Raw genomic sequence first — 20,911 nt, 5'->3', positions numbered from 1 at the left:
CTCCACGGGTCACCTTCTGGATTGTGTTTTGTCAGTAGCCACAGCTATTTTTGAGTATTGAAAGTCCCTACCACTGATGAGGAGTGAAGGCTGGGGCAGTGTGAACAGTGGCTTCCTATGGCACCAGGCATGTTTGTGGCTGAGGTGAGATCTGAACCAGGAATGGCATTCTAGCCCATGGCTCACACTTTTACCCATCATGTTGTGTCGAACCAGCAATCTGATGGAAGAATTTGTTGCTGTTCATTGCCACCAGTGACATGAAAGAGGGCTGTGAGGGGTTTGGACAGCTACTTCTATCTCCTGTGGATTTTGTGTAGCGAGGGAACATTTAGCCTGATGGCTACAAACATCTTTGCGCTGGTAACAAGAGCTATCTGGTGGCATCTGTGCATCACCATCTCTCTAGAGAGAATGAGATATGGTGGGTTGCACGGGAACTGTGAGATGTCATTATTTCTACAGACATCTGGAGGAAAGGAGAAAGGCTTTGTTTACTAGAGCAACCAAATGCCCCTTCACACAAAGAACATTTGTCAGACTGTCTCAAGGAGAGAAAGCACTGCTGTGCTCATATTCAATCAGACTGGTATCACGAGAGCCACGGGAGGTACAGTAGCTAGAGGCTGAGCATCTGTCTCATCTACAGCCAGAGTGCTAATTTTCTCTTTCTTTAAAAAAAAACCAAAAAAAAAAAAAAACCTGGAGGAAATGTGTATTAATTTGGAAACAATTTTCAGAATACTACTTTCTTCCTCTCAACAGTGCGGTAATTATTGCCCTTATTCTGCAGTGCCCAAGAACATATTCCTCAGTCATCTACATAAGTCATAATTATTTATCCCCCTCACAGAAAACAAACAAATTTTCAAACTATTCACAATCACTCTTTTCTTTTATGACAAATTCTCTGGGTGATGTTCCCCAGATGTTCCTCAGAATGTGGCTACCCCCCACCCCAAAAAATGGCATGTGAAATGAATATAATGGTTTGTTGTTGTCACCATCACCATCAGGTTATGTATTTCCATAGGATGTGCATTTGTGTCGGAACACATGAAAAAGTGAGCAAAATGAGGCCATTCAGTTCAACTCCCACTCATTCCAAAGCAAATGCACAAAATAATGACCAGGTGCTTTCCATCTATTATAAGTTACCACATAAAAAAACTCCAAAACATCTAAAAGCACATGAAACGCCACCAGAGTGCTAAAAACACACAACAAACTTCCAATATCAGCATAAATAATACCCATTTAGCTTCTCTCTCAAAGGCTTTGTGAAGTTAAATGATCTTGGCCACCCTCTGAAATACCCTGAAAGAACTAGCCTAATTGGCTCCCTAAACTGGGAGTTCCATAATGAGAAAGATATGGCCCTTGCAGCTACACACCTAACTTGAGATAACTGAGACACTCAAGAAGAGGAGTGCCTGACCAAGCTGTATGCTGACAAAGCTATGTGGGAAAGTTCATACTGAAGAAGTCATTCTTTTAGATGCCATGGAATCAGACTTTTATGGGCAGTGCATTCTGGTACATCACCGAGAATAATTGGTGGATAGAAGCTTTACTGGCCTTGAATCACTGTGTAATTGTCAACAGATTAAAATTGAGATTATATTCAGATGGCTGGAGACCATGATAGTGATATGTCCTTAAAAGCTTTTTAGATGTCAATCTGTACTGCATGAAAAGGCAGCTCTCCACAGTCTCTTAAGTTGTTAACCCCATGTTATCACTATTACAAATCCTGGAGAATCTGAGTGGCCATGTAGACTTGCCAATGCAGTGGTAACGTTGCATTAAGTCAAGCGGTCAGAGGCTACAGATGCAGTTTTATTTAAGGGCTGTGGAGAAAAGTCTTGTCTTTAACCACAATGCAGAAACCTTGTAAGGAAAATGTTTGTTGTTATTGTTACAAAGTGTCTTGCATAAGAAGAAAGTGGTATAATGATTGGGTTGTGTAGCTAATTAGAATTATGCTGTTTAACGTCTACACAAAACCACTAAGTTGGGTTATCTGGAGTTTTGGAGTACATTGTCAGCAATATGCTGAAGGCACACAGCTCTACTGTAGGTGTAGCGGTGGATGTACTAGACCAGTGTTTCCCAAACTTGGGTCACCAGCTGTTTTTAGACTACAACTCCCATCATCCCTTAGCTATCAGGACCCGTGGTCAGGGATGATGGGAATTGTAGTCCAAAAACAGCTGGAGACCCACATTTGGGAAACACTGTACTAGAATGTTGTATACCATGACAGGCAGAGACATTCCAAAATTTCAGCCAGGGATCTCTTCCATCCCTACCTGAAGATGCCACAGATTAAACCTGGAACCTTCTGCGCACAAGGCAGAAGCTGTACCACTGAACAGCTTCCCTTGATGTTAGAGCAGTGCCCTCCCATTGTGTTCCCACTGACTTTCAAGCTAAAATAAGCAACAAAATGGTGTTGGGTTAATTTTAGCAAACAAAGGTTTTTGCTGTAAATGAACACCTTTAAACCCCCTACCAAAATGCAAACTATATTGTTAGTGCTCACATCTGAATATATTTAAGCGACATTTCTGCATGTGTTACAAAGTCACACAGCAATCTGCATTTTCATTGAATTGTAAATATTTGTGGACCGCATACAGAAAGCTTTGTTGCTCTCAAATTCATATTGTTTTAAAACTTGCTACTGCAATGCATTAGAGAGACAATAATCCAGGACAGCGAGCACAAATTTCAAAGAGTTTAATCTAACAGCTTGGTTCTAAAATGATTATGATAATGATTTCATATTGTATATTTTTCTTTAAAAAAATGTGTACTGTATAAAGCATGGCTCTGTATAAGAACATAAAAAGAAAGTTACTGGATCAGACCAAGAGTCCGCAACCTATTTGCAACAGCGGGCAGGCAGATGCTTTAGGGAAGCCCACAAGCGGGGCACAAAGACCTGATTAGCATTAGAAACAGGCCGATCCATTTTACATTTTGCAGGGATTAAAAGCAAATCTAGCTGGGTGTTCAGTTTATTACAGTCAGAAAACAAGCTGCTGCTGTGCTGGGTCAACTGTTGTATTGCAACATAAGCCAGCTGTATATCTTCTTCCTGAAGGTTACCCAATGCTCCTTGTTTTAACCATATGCACGCAGACGCTATTTGGAGAGAGTTATTGGCGGCATTAATTATGTATACAATGTCACCATTGTACAACAACACAAGCATTACAAAAAAAGACAGCTCCCTGCCCCATGGAGTTTGCAATCTAAATATTGACAGCAGCAGAAACAACAGAGGGAGACGGCAAAGGAAAGGAAAGGAAAGGAAAGGGCAAGGATGACTGGCAATGCCTTGCCGAGAGGGCAAAGGAAACAAGGGATGTTGTCCCACAAGGGGGTGATCTGCATTAGGGTAGGCTGGATTTTTACTGTTATCATCACTTCTTGCCTCCTTGCAATGCACATGATGCTTACTGCCAATTGTGCTGATGCCACTACTTCTGAACATCAGTTTAGCTTTATGCCAACTCAGTTTTTTAATGTGGCAGCACCTAAACTTTGGAACTCCCTGCCTATTGAAATCAGGCAGGTGTCATCACTGGACTCTTTTTGGCACCTGCTGAAAACCCTTTTGTTTAGACAATGATACTCAACATTGTTTATATTTTGGAGCTCAAAAATAAAAGTTGGCCTATCCCATTCACTCCCTTCTAATGACCTTACACTTCTCCTGATTCCAGCCTTTATATCTTGAAGTTCATTTTTCAGATCTAGGTGAGAGCCACTTAGCTTTATGACCAGGTTGATTTCTATCTGATTTGTGCAATGCGAGTTTCTGGTCTCTTGTATCTGCTTCCCAACATGCTTCCAGTTAGTCTGAAATACTGGAATAAGAAACGAGTAGAGATGTTAATATACAGTCCTTCATTTACCCTGAAACCTAAATGTTTATAGGTATATAAATCTGAAGTGTCGTGCTGGATGCTTCATGAATTGTAAATGTAGACACGGCAGCTAAGGGGACACGGTGCCTTGTTTTATAGAGCCGGCAGTGACTAACAAGATGTTAGGTATAAACCTGATTAGGGTATTTTACAATAAAGCAGTACTGTATTTTAAAATGAGAGTATGTCCCCCACATTCAAAATCCCTGTCTTAAATAACACCCAATAAAGAACTGGAAGGAAGGACAGAACCTAACTGAACACAAAGCTTATAAATCCAATTGGCCTATGTGTTTACGTTCTCCTATCTATCAAGTAGTAACTATAAAAAGGCAAGCTAGACATAGTGTGGTGTTTATTCATTTTTTAAAAAATGTATATTTTAAAACAGCACAATCCAAAGCAAGGATCACCTACCTCAGGCATGGGCAAACTTGGCCCTCCAGATGTTTTGGGACTACAACTCCCATCATCCCTGACCACTGATCCTGTTAGCTAGGGATGATGGGAGTTGTAGTCCCAAAACATCTGGAGGGCCAAGTTTGCCTATGCCTGACCTACCACCACCAGAACCTGCTCATATGTAAAGATCATCATCAGAGGCAAGGATGTAACTAAGTAATTAAAAGATGCAGCCCTGTGGGCCCACATGTCACAAATGTGCATACACTGTGCATAGGCAAACTTATATGTACTGTTCGTTTCCATCACTCTCACAGCCCGGATGGCCCGTCCCATTTCACTACCTGAGGCAAAATGGGAATGTGCCACTTCCTGTTCCCCCTGATGCTAGATAAAAATGATTTTTAGAAAGAGGGAAGAATAGAGATTCTGATTAGAGATTCTTCCGAGAACAAATGTGGATTACTGCGATAGCTCTAACACACGATGATGGGCTTGAGATAATATGGCTATGGCCTAAGAGGAAAGTGGATTAAAAGCTTCTGTTTCCCCTCAAATGAAGATTTGGAGGCGAAGACATCATCAATATTCCTAATCATTCTTTCATCAAACATTGACAGAGCAGCATCAAGGCTTAGGGCTTTTTTACCATGGTGGGGTCCTGTCTGGATCAGGACTCTGGCATTTGGTGAGGGGGCTTTAATACTTTGCTTGGTGCTGCAGTTCTAATCTACATCAAGGTTTCCACTCCTTACAATACAAAGAAGCTCCCATTGAAGCAAATGGGATTTTCCCTCCCAATACAAAACTCAGGAGTTGACCACTGACTGTGGCTATAGCAGGGGACAAAGAAGAAGAAGAAGAGTTTGGGTTTGATATCCTGCTATATCACTACCCTAAGGAGTCTCAAAGCGGCTAACAATCTCCTTTCCCTTCCTTCCCCACAACAAACACTCTGTGAGGTGAGGCTGAGAGACTTCAGAGAAGTGTCCAAGGTCACCCAGCAGCTGCATGTGGAGGAGCAGGGAAGCGAACCCGGTTCACCAGATTACGAGTCTACCGCTCTTACCCACTACACCACACTAGCTCAAAGCGTAAAAGGTCCCCTAACTCAGACATGAGGGTCCCAGTCCCAATTGCTTTCCAATGCCTACAGTCTACTTTAAAGGCAATTTTCCAATTGCTAATTGTGTGAGTGGCACCCCCTCTAGTTTGGCCTTTGCTCCTACCTTTCATCAGCTTCAGAAGATTAGGCAGAAAAAACTTCTGTCCGTTACATCCACGATTTCTTGGCAACAGTTGTGCAAAAAAGTACTGGACTTTTCTCTAATTGAGCACATTGAAATCTCATTGAAAGACAATTTCTTTCTCTCTGAAAACTCCCTTGAACTTGCAATAATTCAGGTACTAAATCAAGTAGGGGTTCTACTTGGAAGGAGAACCATGAAAAACGGGTATAGAACATGTGACAATGAGGCAAAGTTGCATCTACAGGAGTCCTTGCGGCTGAATTAAAACTGGAATACTGAACTGGAAAGTGAAGCAGAAATATGCAGCTGTCCCTTATGGGGATTGAACCTACGACCTTGGCATTATCAGCACCACAGTCTACCAACTGAGCTATAGCCCTGCACTTTAATCCCTGCTGAGACTTTGAAATCCAGGCTGATTAAATTGCAGTAGCAGTAACTAGCTCAGGTACTGGAATTTTATTGTAAACTGCTTTGGGAGTGGATCTTAGCTAAAAAGTGTGGTACAAATAAAATGAAATCATTTCCTCGTGACTTCTGGATGCCAGGTGAAAGAAGAAGTACTATATCTTCCATCTCTAAATTGTGATGAACAGAGTGGCTGGGGAAAGTTACCCAGATGGGCAGGGTATAAATAAAAATTATTGCATGACCAGGCGGCGAAAGCCCCAGCCCCCAGGGATCATAAGGAAGGAATAAAGACTCTGAAAATGTTATATAGAATTAAAATTATGCCACAACTTTATTAAACTTCCAAATGTAGGAAGATCTTGGCTTAGGCCTTGGCCGTGTATCCCTCCCAGCCCCACAGCCAGGGGGAACTTGGGCTCATCAGGGTAAATGGGATATGGGGGTGCTCTGTGAAACATAAGTGTAGCAGGCAGCCAATCCCATATCCCCGCACACAGGTTAGTTCACTGACAACTTTTCAGTGTATGGCCAGTGACACCCATATATATAAAACCTCTTTAAGAGGGGACCCTGGAATTGCCGCTGCAGGGCGGTGAGTCACCATTTCAATCCCCCCCCCAAATATATAGGGAAGAAAAGACTAAAGGATTCCACCCAAGGCCATAACCACCAAAGTTGTGACAAATTGCTACGGGGAAGACAAAACCTGCCAATGCAGGAAAATTTCTTCCCGGTCCTTCAATAGCAACCAGTCAAAGGCTGTAGCAGCGCCCGTTAAACAGGAAGAAAAAGTTAACCTGCAAACAAGAAACATTAAACAAAGGGAGGGTAAGGAGGGTGAATCTCCAGAGCCGACTGTATGGCTATTGTCAGCTCCATCCCCTATTTATAAATGGGGCTGGCCCCACCTCCCAGCAAGAAATTTGATTACTGAGGCTGGGCGTGAACCTCCAAAAATTAACACTGAGAGGCAAGCCAGCCCCTGTTTGCCAGTAAGCTCCCTTACTGGTTCTAAAATTATTAATGGTAAATTGAGCTAACATTCATTTTTCCCTCTCTATGTTTAATTGCTTCAGCTTACCTCTTCGTCATCTTCTTCTTTTTAAATAAATTCTTTGGAGACAAATTGTGTCACTATGGTACAGCACCGCATTCAAGCTAGCTCTATAAAAACAGCCTCAAAAGTACCATTTTTGTCTGAGACAAGATGATTTTTCTCCTGTCAGTCACAGACCTTGAGAGGAGCTGTAAAAATAACCACAGTGGCTTTTAGCCAATAGACTTCTTTGACAGCATCACAAAAATGCTTCCAGCTCAGTAGTTTCATATCTACTGATACAAACACTTGTGCTGGCCCAAATGCTGAAATCTGGATTAGTGGTCCTCTATCATTTGGCCTCACAGAATTGTTTGGTGTCTGACAGAGCCTGACTAGAGTGAGACGTGAGGGAAGGAAGGGAGGAATATCTCTAAATGTATGTGATACATTAAGAAGTGTTGGTTTTTCTTCCAGGATTAGAAGTAAAACAGTGGAGCTGGACTCTCCTTGCCTCGTTGTACAGAGAGAAATATCCTTAAGGGGCCTCAAGAGTGCATGGCCCCCTTAATACATCCCTGGGAGGAATGGGCAACAGTCATGGGAATGGCACTAACAATCAGGGTTTTTCCAGACAACCTGCTCATCAAGCATTGCTCCTGATTGGCTGGCACAGAGCTGACACGATGGTTAGATCATGCCCAGCCTTTACTTAGCATTCATTTTTAGTTTTTTATGGGGTGGCTATATGACAATGAATATTCATCCTGCATCCAACCTGATTTGCTTGCAGGCTGTTTACACATCTCTGCATTAATCATGCATTAATATCACATTTTTCAATCCATTCCCCCGTCACTTAACAAATCACAAAAAGTCTGTTGTTTTTGGAGTGGATGCATTGTGCTAGGGCTACAGTGCTTTAAGCCACTTTAAACATACAGACTTAATGCATGCAACTCTCAGTGGTCTTTCCTACCCTCACCAATTCACCTAGCATCCAAGATCAGGTGGGTTTTCAGAAAGAGAATCTATGCCAGAATGGCATGCCATAGGGCTCTAGGTGAATGGTGGAGTCAAACACCCAAAGTCATCACACTAGGGTTTCTAGGAAAATCTTTATATGACAGCATCAAAATTATATTACTTATCACTGCTTATACATAGATTAGAATACATGATGGGATAAAGTTAGCCATCAAATACCAACAATAAACTGTTGGGTGTACTGGTAGCTGGATGTATTGGTGTCATGCGTAACAGCACTTCTACCTGCTGGAGATTCTTGCCTGAGTGCTACCAGTATCCTCATGTCCTGATCCTGTCATCAATATAACAAAGAGAGAAAAAGAATTATCCAGCAGTTCCTTTCAAGGGTTGCATTTACAGTGCTTATCCCATAAGCATTAGTGGTATTATGCAGACTTAAGTGATATTTCCCAACTAAAACGGATTGGCTAATCATATTGGATGGGATGCCACTGTCCTGCCTTTCCACTGCAACTCTTTGGATGCTCACACACATAAAAACACACACACACAGTTGTTCTTGAAGTTCAGGCGACTCTCTAAAGCAGAATTTAACATGGCATGAAGGCTGCCAGGAAACGCAGTTAGCAAAATCTGAAATAGTTCTGGGTTGACATTTTTCAATTGGCACAGAGAAGAGTGTTAATGCAGGAAACAACCCACCCACGTATATTCAAATACTTGAAATGTAAATAGCTATCTTAGTAAAAATAGCTTCCTACTTCCAAAATTACATTTTCTATTTATGGTCAATGAAAATTATTGTACCATGCAATTATGAGTTATTATGGGTGCGTAACTCCTTTGCTCATTTCCCCTAATAGCTTAACATTTCAATATTCTAGGAGAAAGAAATTGTGTGAGTACTTTCATGATAGTCACTGCCTACTAAACTGGAATAAAAATTCTGTAAATTTCCTAAAATCTTTATTACCTTCCAAGTGAACCTTGCAAATATGATTTTAATGGACAAATCTCAGCAACCTAATCCTTAGATATCTGTTCCATCCTCTGTGAGCCAAACTAAAGAGTATCTTAAATATGTCTTTGCATTTATGTGTATATGGTTTTTGAATGAAAAGCAGCTAGGGGGTGGGGCTACAATCTGGATTGTTTCTCCTGGTCCCATTGTCATGATGAAAATACCCCTTTAGAGGGACTATTTGCCCCAGCCACTTTTGGTGTCAGTTAGTGAAGAATCTTAGTCAGGACCACAGTGCAGGGGAATTACCGGTAAACACCCCTTCATCTACTCAATGTTCCTGATCTAGATCAGGATCCCAAACCAATTTCATTTTAAACACAAACATGGGTGTACAAGGAGACATTTAATGAACCCCACTTACTGATTCAAAATAGAAAAGTTACCGTATTTTTCGCTCCATAAGACGCACCTGACCATAAGATGCACCTAGTTTTTAGAGGAAAATAAGAAAAAAAATATTTTGAACTAAACAGTGGATGTATAATTTTTGTGGTTCATGCTGTGACCACAGACATGTGATCTGATGGTGAATTTTGGGTGACCCAATGCAAAAATCCTGAGGATCCATGGCCTTTTACCTCCCTCCTCCCAGACAGCCTCCACTAGCGTCCCTTATCTCTCTTCTGATCCCACTGATCAGCTGTTTCCTTTCTACACACCCTTTCCTCTTGTTTGCCTTGTTGTAGTATCTTTTCCTTAGATGGAACAGTTTTTTGCTCCTCATTTTCTTCTAATTTCTCTCCTTATGGCTTTAGTCTTCCTGTTTCCCCCCTTTGGAAGTTTGCTGCCTTTACCTCCCCCCTCCCAGGCAGCCTCCTTTATCTCTAGCGTCCCTTATCTCACTCCCTGGTCGCAAACGATCAGCAGTTTTGTTTCAACACCCACTTTCCTCTTTCAAAAAAAAAAAAGCATGATCTGCTTTTTGCCCCTGGGCAATTCAGCTCCAGGGACCACGCATTTACTCCATAAGACGCACAAACATTTCCCCTTACTTTTTAGGAAGAAAAAAGTGTGTCTTATGGAGCGAAAAATACGGTATATAGCCAGAATGCTCTATAAACATTTTGTAGAGTTATAATAGTACTCATTTGATGGTAATTTGAACACTCATATTTACAGATAGCAGTATCCTTACACTAGAGGAAGCTACGACAAATGCTACACTGTTAGCAAAAGGGTGTGGAGTGGGGTATACCACAAAGGCCTATGATCTCCCAGGACTCATTTTTTATCCTTTGAGTAGGTGTTATGTTGTGGTAACAGAAGACATAGCATAAAACATTCCCAAGAAAGGCAGTGGGCAGCCCTAGAACATAGATTTTCCACTTCTTAGCCCTCCAGTCCCACAGCCAGTCATAGGTAAAAGCCCTACCAAGATAACACAGATAAACAGAGTCAGCCCTAGCATTAGGCAGGGAGGCAGTTGCCTCAGAATGCAGGTGCTGTGGTGAGGAGGAGGAGGAGGAGGAGGAGGAGGAGGAGGAGGAGGAGGAGGAGGAGGAAGAGAAGAAGAAGAAGAAGAAGAAGAAGAAGAAGAAGAAGAAGAAGAAGAAGAAGAAGAGTTTAGATTTGATATGCCGCCTTTCACTCCCTTTAAGGAGTCTCAACGCGGCTAACATTCTCCTTTCCCTTCCTTCCCCACAACAAACACTCTGTGAGGTGAGTGAGGCTGAGAGACTTCAAAGAATTGTGACTGGCCCAAGGTCACCCAGCAGCTGCATGTGGAGGAGCGGAGACGCGAACCCGGTTCCCCAGACTACGAGACTGGACATGTGATGGAGAGGTGTTGGAGAACAGAGGTGTGGGTGCCAAGCAGCCTACCATCCAGTGCACCTCCTAAAAAAGCCCTCTGTCCATATGTGCAGTGCACGGCATCATCCTCTTGGCAGCATCAAAGCAAAATTCAACTGTCAATCTAGTTTGCTTCTGTTTGTGGAATAAAGGAGGGCATCCTCTTGCCCTTTGCCTCAGGCAACCACATGTCTTTAGCTCCCCCTTCAAATAAAATATATCAAGATGTGCAACCTAAAGTTTCATCCTTATGTCTTTAGAACTATAGGCACACAAAGGAGAACTTTGGCAAGAGATAACTTTGCACAAATTGAACACTATGCACAGAAACTGAACATCCACCATGGGGGGGGGAGGCAGCACAGTGTTCCAATAGCTTAGTATTCCCATTGCAGTATCCCAAACTTGTCATTTTGATTTTATAAGCAGGATTGTACTTCTAGTACCTTAAGGTTTTTGTATTGTTGTTGTTGCCATCAGTTTAGAGTTGGGAATGCCACTTATAACTCATTATTATTTGGTAAAAAATATGTTGTTTATCTAACAAGTAAATAATATGTAACATTACAACAGGCCACTGTCAAAATGCCATATTGTCTTCCTCCCTCCCATCTGAATTCACAATTTATAATGCTAGCCAGGAAACCTACAATGGTCATACCAATTGCATTTTTTTCTGCATCTTATTTGCAGGTGGATCTCTTTCTTCATACATAGAAGGTTTGGGGGCAGGGAAGGGAGGAATTGCTTCAAAATTATGGAATTTGTGGCCCTGTCTCACACTATACGTCTACATTCTGGATCGTATGCAATGCTGCAGGTTCACTCATGCAACAGATTTTTGCTTTCCCCACAGAACCTCCTTCTCTTCTCTTTCCTGCAGCCACCCCATGAGGGATGTTAGCATCCAAAACACATATTAAAGGGTTAACTGAAGAGCTGTAGAACTCTAGAATGTCATACACTCTGTGGCAGTTATTTCAGTTGGTACAGTTATGGCAGTTAGTAGGACAGTTTTAACAGAGCAACAGGTATGTTGTGTTGTGCTGCTACCTCAATGTCAGTCAGTCTGTAAATGTTAGTCAGCCTTCGATACAAATCTATGTAAGATGTTTTAGCAACTTAAGAAACATCCACCTGCATTGTATATTTTAATCTGCAAGTACAAATACACTAAGTAAAAGTTATATGTTACTTAAACTTTAACAGAGAGTGTCTTGCGCAGGTGTGGGGGGGAGAACTAATTAAAGGCTGATTCCACATACAGTTGTACCTCAGAAGTCAAACGGAATCCATTCCAGAAGTCCATTCAACTTCCAAAATGTTCGGAAACCAAGGTGCGGCTTCCGATTGGCTGCAGGAAGCTCCTGCAGCCAATTGGAAGCCACAGAAGCCGAGTCGGATTTTTGGGTTCCAAAGAACACAAACCGGAACACTTACTTCCGGGTTTGCGGCATTTGGGAGCCAAAAATGTTCAACTCGCAAGGCTTTCACGATCCAAGGTACAACTGTACTCTGCAAATGGGAATGAGAGTCTAATTCCCACACACCCATGCACCCACAAAATCTGGTTCAGAAGGCTGGGGGACTCTCTGGAGCATTGGGGGGGGGTTGGTGTGGGTGCTGGAAGGGGAGATGATGGGGAGGTTCTGTTGTGCAACCAGAGCAGCCCTTCCAAGGGGAGTTCTGCTGTGTAAGTGGAACACAGCTTGTGCAGCAATGGATGCAACCCTCTATTTCTACAAATAGTCTGCAACATTTTGTTGGAGGTTCTATCTCCTCCCATCCTTGCACAGGTGCTGCTGTTCAGGGTTTCTGCCAGCCAGCCAGCCCTGCTGTCCCTCAGGATGCTATAAGCTGCAAGGAGCTCACAGGCATTCTCATTTCCCTGTTTTCCATTTTTAAGCAGACTTGTTCTGTGTTTGTCCAGAGGGCACAGCTAGAAACAGGGGGAGGGGGGAATTGTAGGGTAGCCAATTTCAGATTAACACCAGGAGACTAGTGCAAGACAGTAAAATGAATGCTTTTCTAATATTGCAGAACATGGTCAGATCCCCAAACACAAGAAACTCCTGCAGATCTCTTATAACTATGCTAGATCATTCCAATGTTCTGTGAGAGAACTGTATAGATGCAGTTCTGAGGTGATGTGGTGAAATCCCAAGTCAGTTCTCCCTCAAAAACATGTTTAAATCCTATCTATAGAAAAATTAGTCAATAAATTACAAGGACTACACATCAATTAGCTCAATCTTCACCAAGCACATCATTTTGTTACTAAAACATCACTAAAGGGATCTGTACACAGAGACTTAACTAGTTTTGAGTACTTACTTTTAGAATACAAACACAGTACAAAAGGATTAGTTTCAAAGATTTAATCTTTATTGAATGATAAAACAACAAACTCTCTTCATTAAAGGGAATATGGGGAAAGACATAGAACAAGTAGTTTCAGATAATGAGGCATGATCAAATATCTGGAATAGACAGCTAGTAAAATCCACTTCTGTGATGGCCGGGGAATGTTCTTTGAAATCGATTCATCACCCTTGAATTTAGCACACTGGCCCTAAAGGATACAATTCTTGGAAGGGATGTGAGACTCAAGGGTCTTAAGTACGCTCCTAGTTGGAGAAGGCTAGACTATTAATATAATTCTGGCTTAGATCTTTTATATGGTTTGGGGTAGTATTCCTAATGTATCAACTCCACTTCAGGAATAAAACTAGGATACTCAGAACTTCAAAACCGGGACAAGAAGAATTTTAGAACCATCTCTGAGAGCCAGTGTTTGTATCTGGATGGAGAGGTGTAGTCAAAACTTCTGCAAATGCATGACCCCTCAGGCTTTGAGTGAGTACCTGATGTGTCCAAAGATATGCATGTTTGAGAAATTCAAGAGTTGTGATTCCTATGTACAATGAGCTGATCTTCTCAGACTGATGTGCGGATCAGAACTTAACAATCCACCACATGTATTTTGCCACATGTTGTGGTACACTTCTCAACATTTTAAATGTATCAGCATATACATATAAACATGGGACACAGGTGGTGCTGTGGGTTAAACCACAGAGCCTAGGACTTGCCGATCAGAAGGTTGGCGGTTTGAATCCCTGTTCGACTGGCCACTGACCTGATCCTGCAGGCTCTTCTTATGTCCTCATATCCTTAATAACAATTCATTTCTCTGACAGCTGGTCCATATGAAGGGGAAGGCCATAGCTCAGTGAGAGAACATTTTTACATGCAGAAGGTCCCAGGTTCCATCCCTGAAGGAGCGTCTCCACCCCCATCGTTCTGCCCGGACACCGAGGTCAAGCACCAAGGCCCTTTGGGCGGTTCCCTCACTGAAAGAAGTGAAGTTATAGGGAACCAGGCAGAGGGCCTTCTCAGTAGTGGCACCCACCCTGTGGAATACCCTCCCACCAGATGTCAAAGGAAAAAGCAACTACCAGTCTTTTAGAAGACATCTGAAGGCAGCCCTGTTTAGGGAAGCTTTTAATATCTGAAGGACTATTGTATTTTAATATTTTGTTGGAAGCCGCCCAGAGTGGCTGGAGAAACCCAGCCTGATCGGTGGGGTATAAATATCATCATCATCATCATCCCTGCCACAAGGCCATTCATAGGGGATGGTGGGAATTCTGGTCCAGTAATGTGGAGGGCTAGAGGTTCCCCACCCTGGTATACAGCTTCAGAATGAAAGCACAGAAACAATGATTCAGTAATAACACAAAGTAAAAGAAAGTAACTGTTCTGTTAAACCAGTAATCAAGAATCTGTAAGGAATGGCTTTATCAAGCAAATTTATTGCAAGCAATGAAAAAAATGTGCAATCATACATGAAGCCTTTCTTTAAAATAACACTTTAACACTAATATTAATTGTACAGGTTTCCTATATAATTTTATTCTTGAAGGATGTGCAGGGGGAGACAGGAGCATCATTCACAGCCATGAACTTAAAGACATATTTTGTAGGTATCACTGCAGGAGTCTCACTGCCAATGTAAACATCAATGAATGGCAATTTTGTCACTGACCTCTTTGGGTAAAGGATCAGAATGCAGCTAATTAAAGCTGACAGCATCTATCAAGGCTTTTGAGCTACTGCAAGGCTCCTTGGGAAATACCTGATTACTTGTGTGAAAAGGGAATTGAAAGATATTTTTCATCTCCTAATATATCATGAGGATTTCTTTCATCATGGTATCATGATCTTCGGGCTCATCCACAAGGTGCTGTAATTTAAAGAATGCCCCATCCTTGACTCCCAGAGAAGAAAAAGAGCAGCATTATCAGGACTGCTTAAGCAGGTGCTGGCAAGGCAGTAAACAGACTGAAGGCATTGGTATTTGACCGATTCTCCTCTGCTGAGAGAGCACTCAAATATTCTTGCACCGTTCACTTGCAATCCAGACCCTGAAAAGGGAGAGAGACCCTTCAGCTGATACTACAAGTGGTGCTCTGGGGAGACTTCAACTGTAGCTGCTTCAATAAATGGCATATGCTGTACAAATGATCACTCTCTTCTCTTTCTCTTCCTGCCAGTCCTTCATGGTTACTTTCAGTGTCCCTTTGCCAGCTGCAAGAAGAAGTTGAGGGCCCAGGAGCTGACACCGCAAAGCCTGAGGGAACTTCATTGCTATACAGCAAGGAGACAGAAAGAGAGAAAGAGAGAAAGAGAGAGAGATTTGAAGAATATATATAGCTGCCAGGTATGTGCCCCCATGCCTGTGGTTCAACTAGTGCAGGAAAAATGGGATATAGGCATAATTGGCTCTCCTACATCCTTTGGAATGGCTGTTGCTACCTGGTAACATCTTCCTCCCTTCCAGCAAGGCAAACACCATCAGCCCCATGTGTACTATACAAGCTTCTTCTTTTTTATGCTTTCATGCTGAAATGGAAAAATGACAAGAGGAAAAAATATATAAAACCTGTTGTCATTTCATAAACAATTAAGATTTGAAGATATAAAATATAATGAGAATAACAAAGCTGCAATCCAGAGTGCCGTTATATGCCTTACCATGTTCAAGATTATAGCCTAGAGATGAGATTTATTTTGCTGATGGCATGCATTAAACTACATTACTGTAGCAGTGCCCTATTAACATATATTACAGTATCTATTTTCTAAAGACACAACTCTTCTTCTACTTTGATTTTATTTATCAGGATTTTAGCATAACCATTCCTGGAAATTAAGAAACAACATTTCGTCCAGCTACACACCTCTCTGGGAGTAATGGACCCTTTTCAGTTTTGCTAGAGCTAATCAGTGAATTGGTGTTTTTCACTTGCACTAAAGCAAGACTCAGGAGGACACTTCCAGACTGTGACCATTTTGTGACAGGTTTAAAAATTCGAGCCATGTGATTTAGGTGGATTTGGTGCTCTTGTGAAACAAATCCATGTCCCGCCCCCCCCCCTCGAAAAATTAATTTTTGTGGCAAAGAAAGCAATAGGGAAATGCAGTAGAAAATGTGAAATGATCATTGTTTCATGTGATGCCATACCACTTTCCCACAAACAAATTAGAATGAATACTCTGTGAGAGACCAACATTTTATAACCTCCCCACAAACTTTGTGTAAACAAATCAAAATGAATGCTGAAAAAACAAGTAATTTGGAAACAACTTGAAACCAAGGAGAGGATTCAATAGCATTTGTACTTCTACAATTCCATTAAAACTTGTGGGACTGTGCCATCACAATGATCAGTGCTGAGTAAGGGAACAACCAATTCCTTTCACATAAAAAGTAAAACTATCAGATTATGCAATGGAAACTCTCCTGGGTCTTTGATGATTTTACTGTGAGTTTGAAGTCTTGGTGCCCCAAAGCATGTAGGCAAACTCTTCTAAAATTAGATAATTGTTCATTGATATGCCAGTCATTTTGCTGCCTGTTCAATATAAGCTTCCTATGAATATACATTACAGACATAATTTTTTTTAGAAATATAGGCTTGTTACCTAAAAATGAACATTATTGTCAGAATTCTCGTGTTGTTGATTTCTTGCAGCACCTCAAGACACTATAAGAAGTCCATAACACAGCAATCAATTTCCCTTTTAACAAAGGTATCAAGATCAATATCCATTACTTGATGCTTCAGCTGTAGTTGCAGTCTCTCCCAACAGTGCCCTCATAGTTCCCAAAAACACTTATCACTGTCCTCAATCCTATTGGCATATTTTTTAATTTGATACTTTTGATATTTTACAAGCCAGTGCAATTACAATATCAGATAGCCTTTGCCCATAGATTGAACCATAATAGCAAATTATATTTTACAATCCTAAGGAAGCTGCTGATGAAATGTACCTGTGCCCCTTGAACCTGAAATCATGGGGAAAGCAAAAGTTCACCTTCCATTCAGATTGTAAATTTCTGTCAGTGAAAAGCTTTATGCCCTATAAAGTTGAGCTCCCTCCACATACAAAATGCCTCGCTCCCATATACAAAAAAATGCTCTCCTACTTAGAATCAGTAAATTTGGAGGTCAGCATTTCAGCATTGTTTGGGGGGGGATGTTGAAGCAATTTATAAGTTTTGTGGGTTTCTTTTTCTTCGATTTTAAAATATATGTTGTCTACTCACTACCAAAATGATGAAGGCTGGCTCTACTATTAGGCGGAGTGAAGTGATTGCCTTAGGCAGCAGCTGCAGGGGAACAGCAGAGCCCCTTTAACACTTCCTCCTGAGCCTTTGCCTGTACAATTTCCTTGAGGACACAGCTGTGTGTTGTCAGACTCGGGTGTTGTGGAGGACACCATCCTATCGCCAGTATACAACTGCCAGTCCAGTCAACTTCCACACATAGAATGGAGGGGGTGCCATCTTGTCCTCCACCTCAGGCCTCACAGAGCTACAATTCACAGAGTGGTCTAACAGCCCATCCCTCTTCCCAGGGAACTCTGGGAACTGTACGTCTGTGGAAGGAACAGGGGCCTCCTAGCAATACTCAGCACCCTTAACAAACTACACTTACCAGAATTCTTTGGGGGAAGCCATGGCGGTTTAAAATGGGCCTTACTAAATAAACATGCAAGAAGGGAGAGGAGGGATGCATGTGGTAGCTGTGTGTGTGTGTGTGTGTGTGTGTGTGTGTGTGTGTGCGTGTGCATCCCACCACACCCTTCTACTAGTTGGAGAGTGATTAATTGCAGTAGGAGGTCTTCTCAGCTTCTGTAGGCACATTGCACACTTGTTCCCACTCATGTATTCTACTAGTACAGATGGTACCTCGGTTTACAAACTTAATCCATTCCTGAAGTCTGTTCTTAAACCAAATCCATTCTTAAACCGAGGAGCGCTTTCCCTAATGAGGCCTCCCACTTCCAGTGCCCTTCCACCTTTCAGCTTCCATTTGAGACCAAGGTGAAGTTCACAAACTGGAACACTACTTCGGGTTTTGCAGAGTTCGTAAACCAAATAGTTCATAAACAAGACTGCTCATAAACCGAGGTACCACTATATTGCAATAGGGCGATTGTCAAAACAGATTTGATATTCATAGCTGTCAACTTTCAGATTTGAAAATAAGGGATCAGCAGCCAAAATAAGGGATCAGCAGCCAACTGTCCAACCATCTTGTCCTCATGGTCCTATGTTACCAGTGAGCAAAGTTACCCAGTCAGGATTTGAATCTTGGTCCTAACTTTTGGGGTTAAGTTTCTATTTAGCTGTCCATTAATACTGACAAACCATATCTCCCATTCATCTCTCAGATCCCCTTGTAAATCTAAAGTACTGGCCTCACCACATCCTGCAGTAAAACACATTCACTTTCACACACACACACACACACAGAGAGAGAGAGAGAGAGAGAGAGAGAGAGTAGAGCCCCTCCGAGCCAAAGGCCCAAAGGCAGAAAGCCCAGCCAGCAGTCAAACGAAGCCTCAAGCAGTGGTTCCCACAGCGCAGCAACCCGGCAAAGGGATACAGCAGCAAGGAAAACTACACTGTCACCTCTCCGCTGGGAAGCGCTGAAGCAAAAGTGAGTCCCCAGGCAACGTGGCCGATTTGATCGGCACAAGGCATGCAAGCTCCATGCCCCAGTCATTCTCAGACTCCTTATTGGTGAGCAATGCAGCCGAGCAACACAGTTGAAGAGCCTCCCTGGCCGGCAGGGAGAGAGAGGAGCTGCTTCCTTTGAAATCCAGGAAATTTACAGGATATCAACAATCTAGGATAGCAGCAGGAAATGGCGCTGGAATAAGGGAGTTTCCCGTCAAATAAAGGAAGGTTGACAGCTATGTTGATATGCTTTATCAATTAATTTACATGAAAGCATTCTCTTGAGTGATTCGTATAGTAAAACATACTATTTATAAATTTATATAATATCTAAACAGGCAAAAATTATGTGTTGTTATCTGAGACATGAATATTCCAAATGGACTTTCCTGCCAGTTAAAATGGTGTTAGGAAGGCATGCCCTGCATTGCCCCCTGTAAGCTTCTCCTTTACAATCTTCCAGTGGCTGGGTTCATGGCAGCAGCTTGATACGTACACAATACAGACATAACACCTGGGCACAAAATCTATTTATTCCCTGGTGCTCTCTGGGGATGATACACCGAATGAAGAAAAATAACACAGCAGAAGCTTCAATGTGTTTAAGCCTCTGGCTGACACAATGTAATAGAGGAACGAAGGCTTGAGTTGAGGACACTTCATTGATCAAGGACTAACTCTGGCAGCCCACTGTAGGCAGTCACCCAGAAAAAATTCCTAAAGCACAAGAAAGATGATGACATTAAACAGGTTGTACTTGTTAACATGCAAAAGAAACTGAAACTCAGAGGCGGACAAGACAATCAGGACATTAAAATGGAGTAGAATATATGGGGAAAAGTTAGAGCTAGGAGGCTAAGGAAAACTGAACTGTTTCCAGTAAGAAGGGCTTTTAAAACATCTTATCGTTTTTCATTGTTTCCCAGCGCCATCCCTCTGGAAGGTTGTGGATTGATTCCTGTAAACAAAGCCAGTCTATATTTGTAATACAAGCAGCATAGTTCCTTCCCCGATCAACTCTTTCTCATTAAACTCAGAAGAGTTAACATCAAACTGAACATGTAAATCATATAGTTTATATTAAAATTTTGCTTTGAACATCTAAACCTGACCTGACAATAACTGAGCTGAAATATCTTACTTCCAGCATTTTAAAAGTTAGTGTACAGGTAAAGGTATCATCTCATTAGCTTTCATCTTATTATTCATTTATTTAGAGGATTTGCACTCACACTTGAGCATAAAAATTCCCAGAGCATCTTACATAAAAATCAATTAAAACAAGACTTTCTCAGCTTGCAGCTACATAATCTTCATTATTACACTTTTTATTCTGCTGTTTTTCTAAGGAGCTCAAACTGGTGTTCACAACTGTTTGGCACTGATGGCGTACTTTCAAAGGGGATACTCATGCACCCATCAGCTGATTAGTGCCAAGAAGAGACAGTATGAAATTGTTAACTGATGTCATAATGACATTATGTGAATGACAGGTAAGTGGTCCTGCCCATGTGACAATGTTGACCCAATGGTGGTAGGGAAGCTAAGGGTTTGGTCTCACTCTTGTTGTTAAACATCCTTTCCATTGGGTGATGTCTGGGGCTACTGGGCCTAGCCTGCTCCTAGGCAGCTACTGTGTCAGTACTAAATTTGGCTCCATAACAGCTGACTCTGCAGGGGGCTACCCCAGGAGGCCAGGGAGCATGCCAACCCATGGAGCAAGCACACGTGGAAGGGTTGTCTCTTGCTTGCTAGCCTGACAGGAAGAGTAGTGCCCAACTATTAACCTTCCCCATAAGGTCCCAAGGTAGGTTACAACAATATATTCAGGTCCAAACTGGGAGGGGTGTGTGTGAAATGGTGGACATTAAACAAAAGTGATGGGTTCCACAAAACAAAATACCTGAATGGTCAAAGCCCAGGGTAAATTATTACTCTTGCTGTTGCTGTTTGTTTATTACATCTCTATTCTGCTCTTAAACTGAAAATCACAGAGTGGTTCACAATATAAAAATACAAAATGAAAATTCAGAA

The 20,911-nt window shown here is 41.9% G+C and overlaps 2 long non-coding RNA genes across 3 annotated transcripts; one reads left to right on the top strand and one right to left on the bottom strand.

The window, feature by feature from the left end:
* Positions 1-978: 978 nt before the first annotated feature.
* LOC309368478 lies at positions 979-9,427 on the bottom strand. Its single transcript, XR_014167769.1, has 2 exons — positions 5,570-9,427; positions 979-3,878 (listed from the first exon to the last, which is right to left on the bottom strand). It is a non-coding gene; the product is annotated as an uncharacterized lncRNA (long non-coding RNA).
* A 2,669-nt stretch (positions 9,428-12,096) lies between these two features.
* On the top strand, positions 12,097-20,387 carry LOC309368480. 2 transcript variants are annotated; one of them, XR_014167771.1, is made up of 6 exons: positions 12,097-12,344; positions 13,563-13,698; positions 15,399-15,565; positions 16,029-16,199; positions 16,881-16,938; positions 20,227-20,387. It is a non-coding gene; the product is annotated as an uncharacterized lncRNA (long non-coding RNA). The 2 variants fall into 2 exon arrangements; XR_014167772.1 differs by lacking the exon at positions 16,029-16,199 and having other exon boundaries at positions 12,109-12,344; positions 20,227-20,385.
* The last annotated feature ends 524 nt before the right edge of the window (positions 20,388-20,911 follow it).

The sequence above is a fragment of the Podarcis melisellensis genome (assembly GCF_964234715.1).
Source record: "Podarcis melisellensis genome assembly, chromosome: 4".
In the NCBI taxonomy this organism is placed as follows: domain Eukaryota; kingdom Metazoa; phylum Chordata; class Lepidosauria; order Squamata; family Lacertidae; genus Podarcis; species Podarcis melisellensis.
The sequence above is the reverse complement of the archived record's forward strand: the minus strand, read 5'-3'. Positions and strand labels throughout refer to the sequence as shown.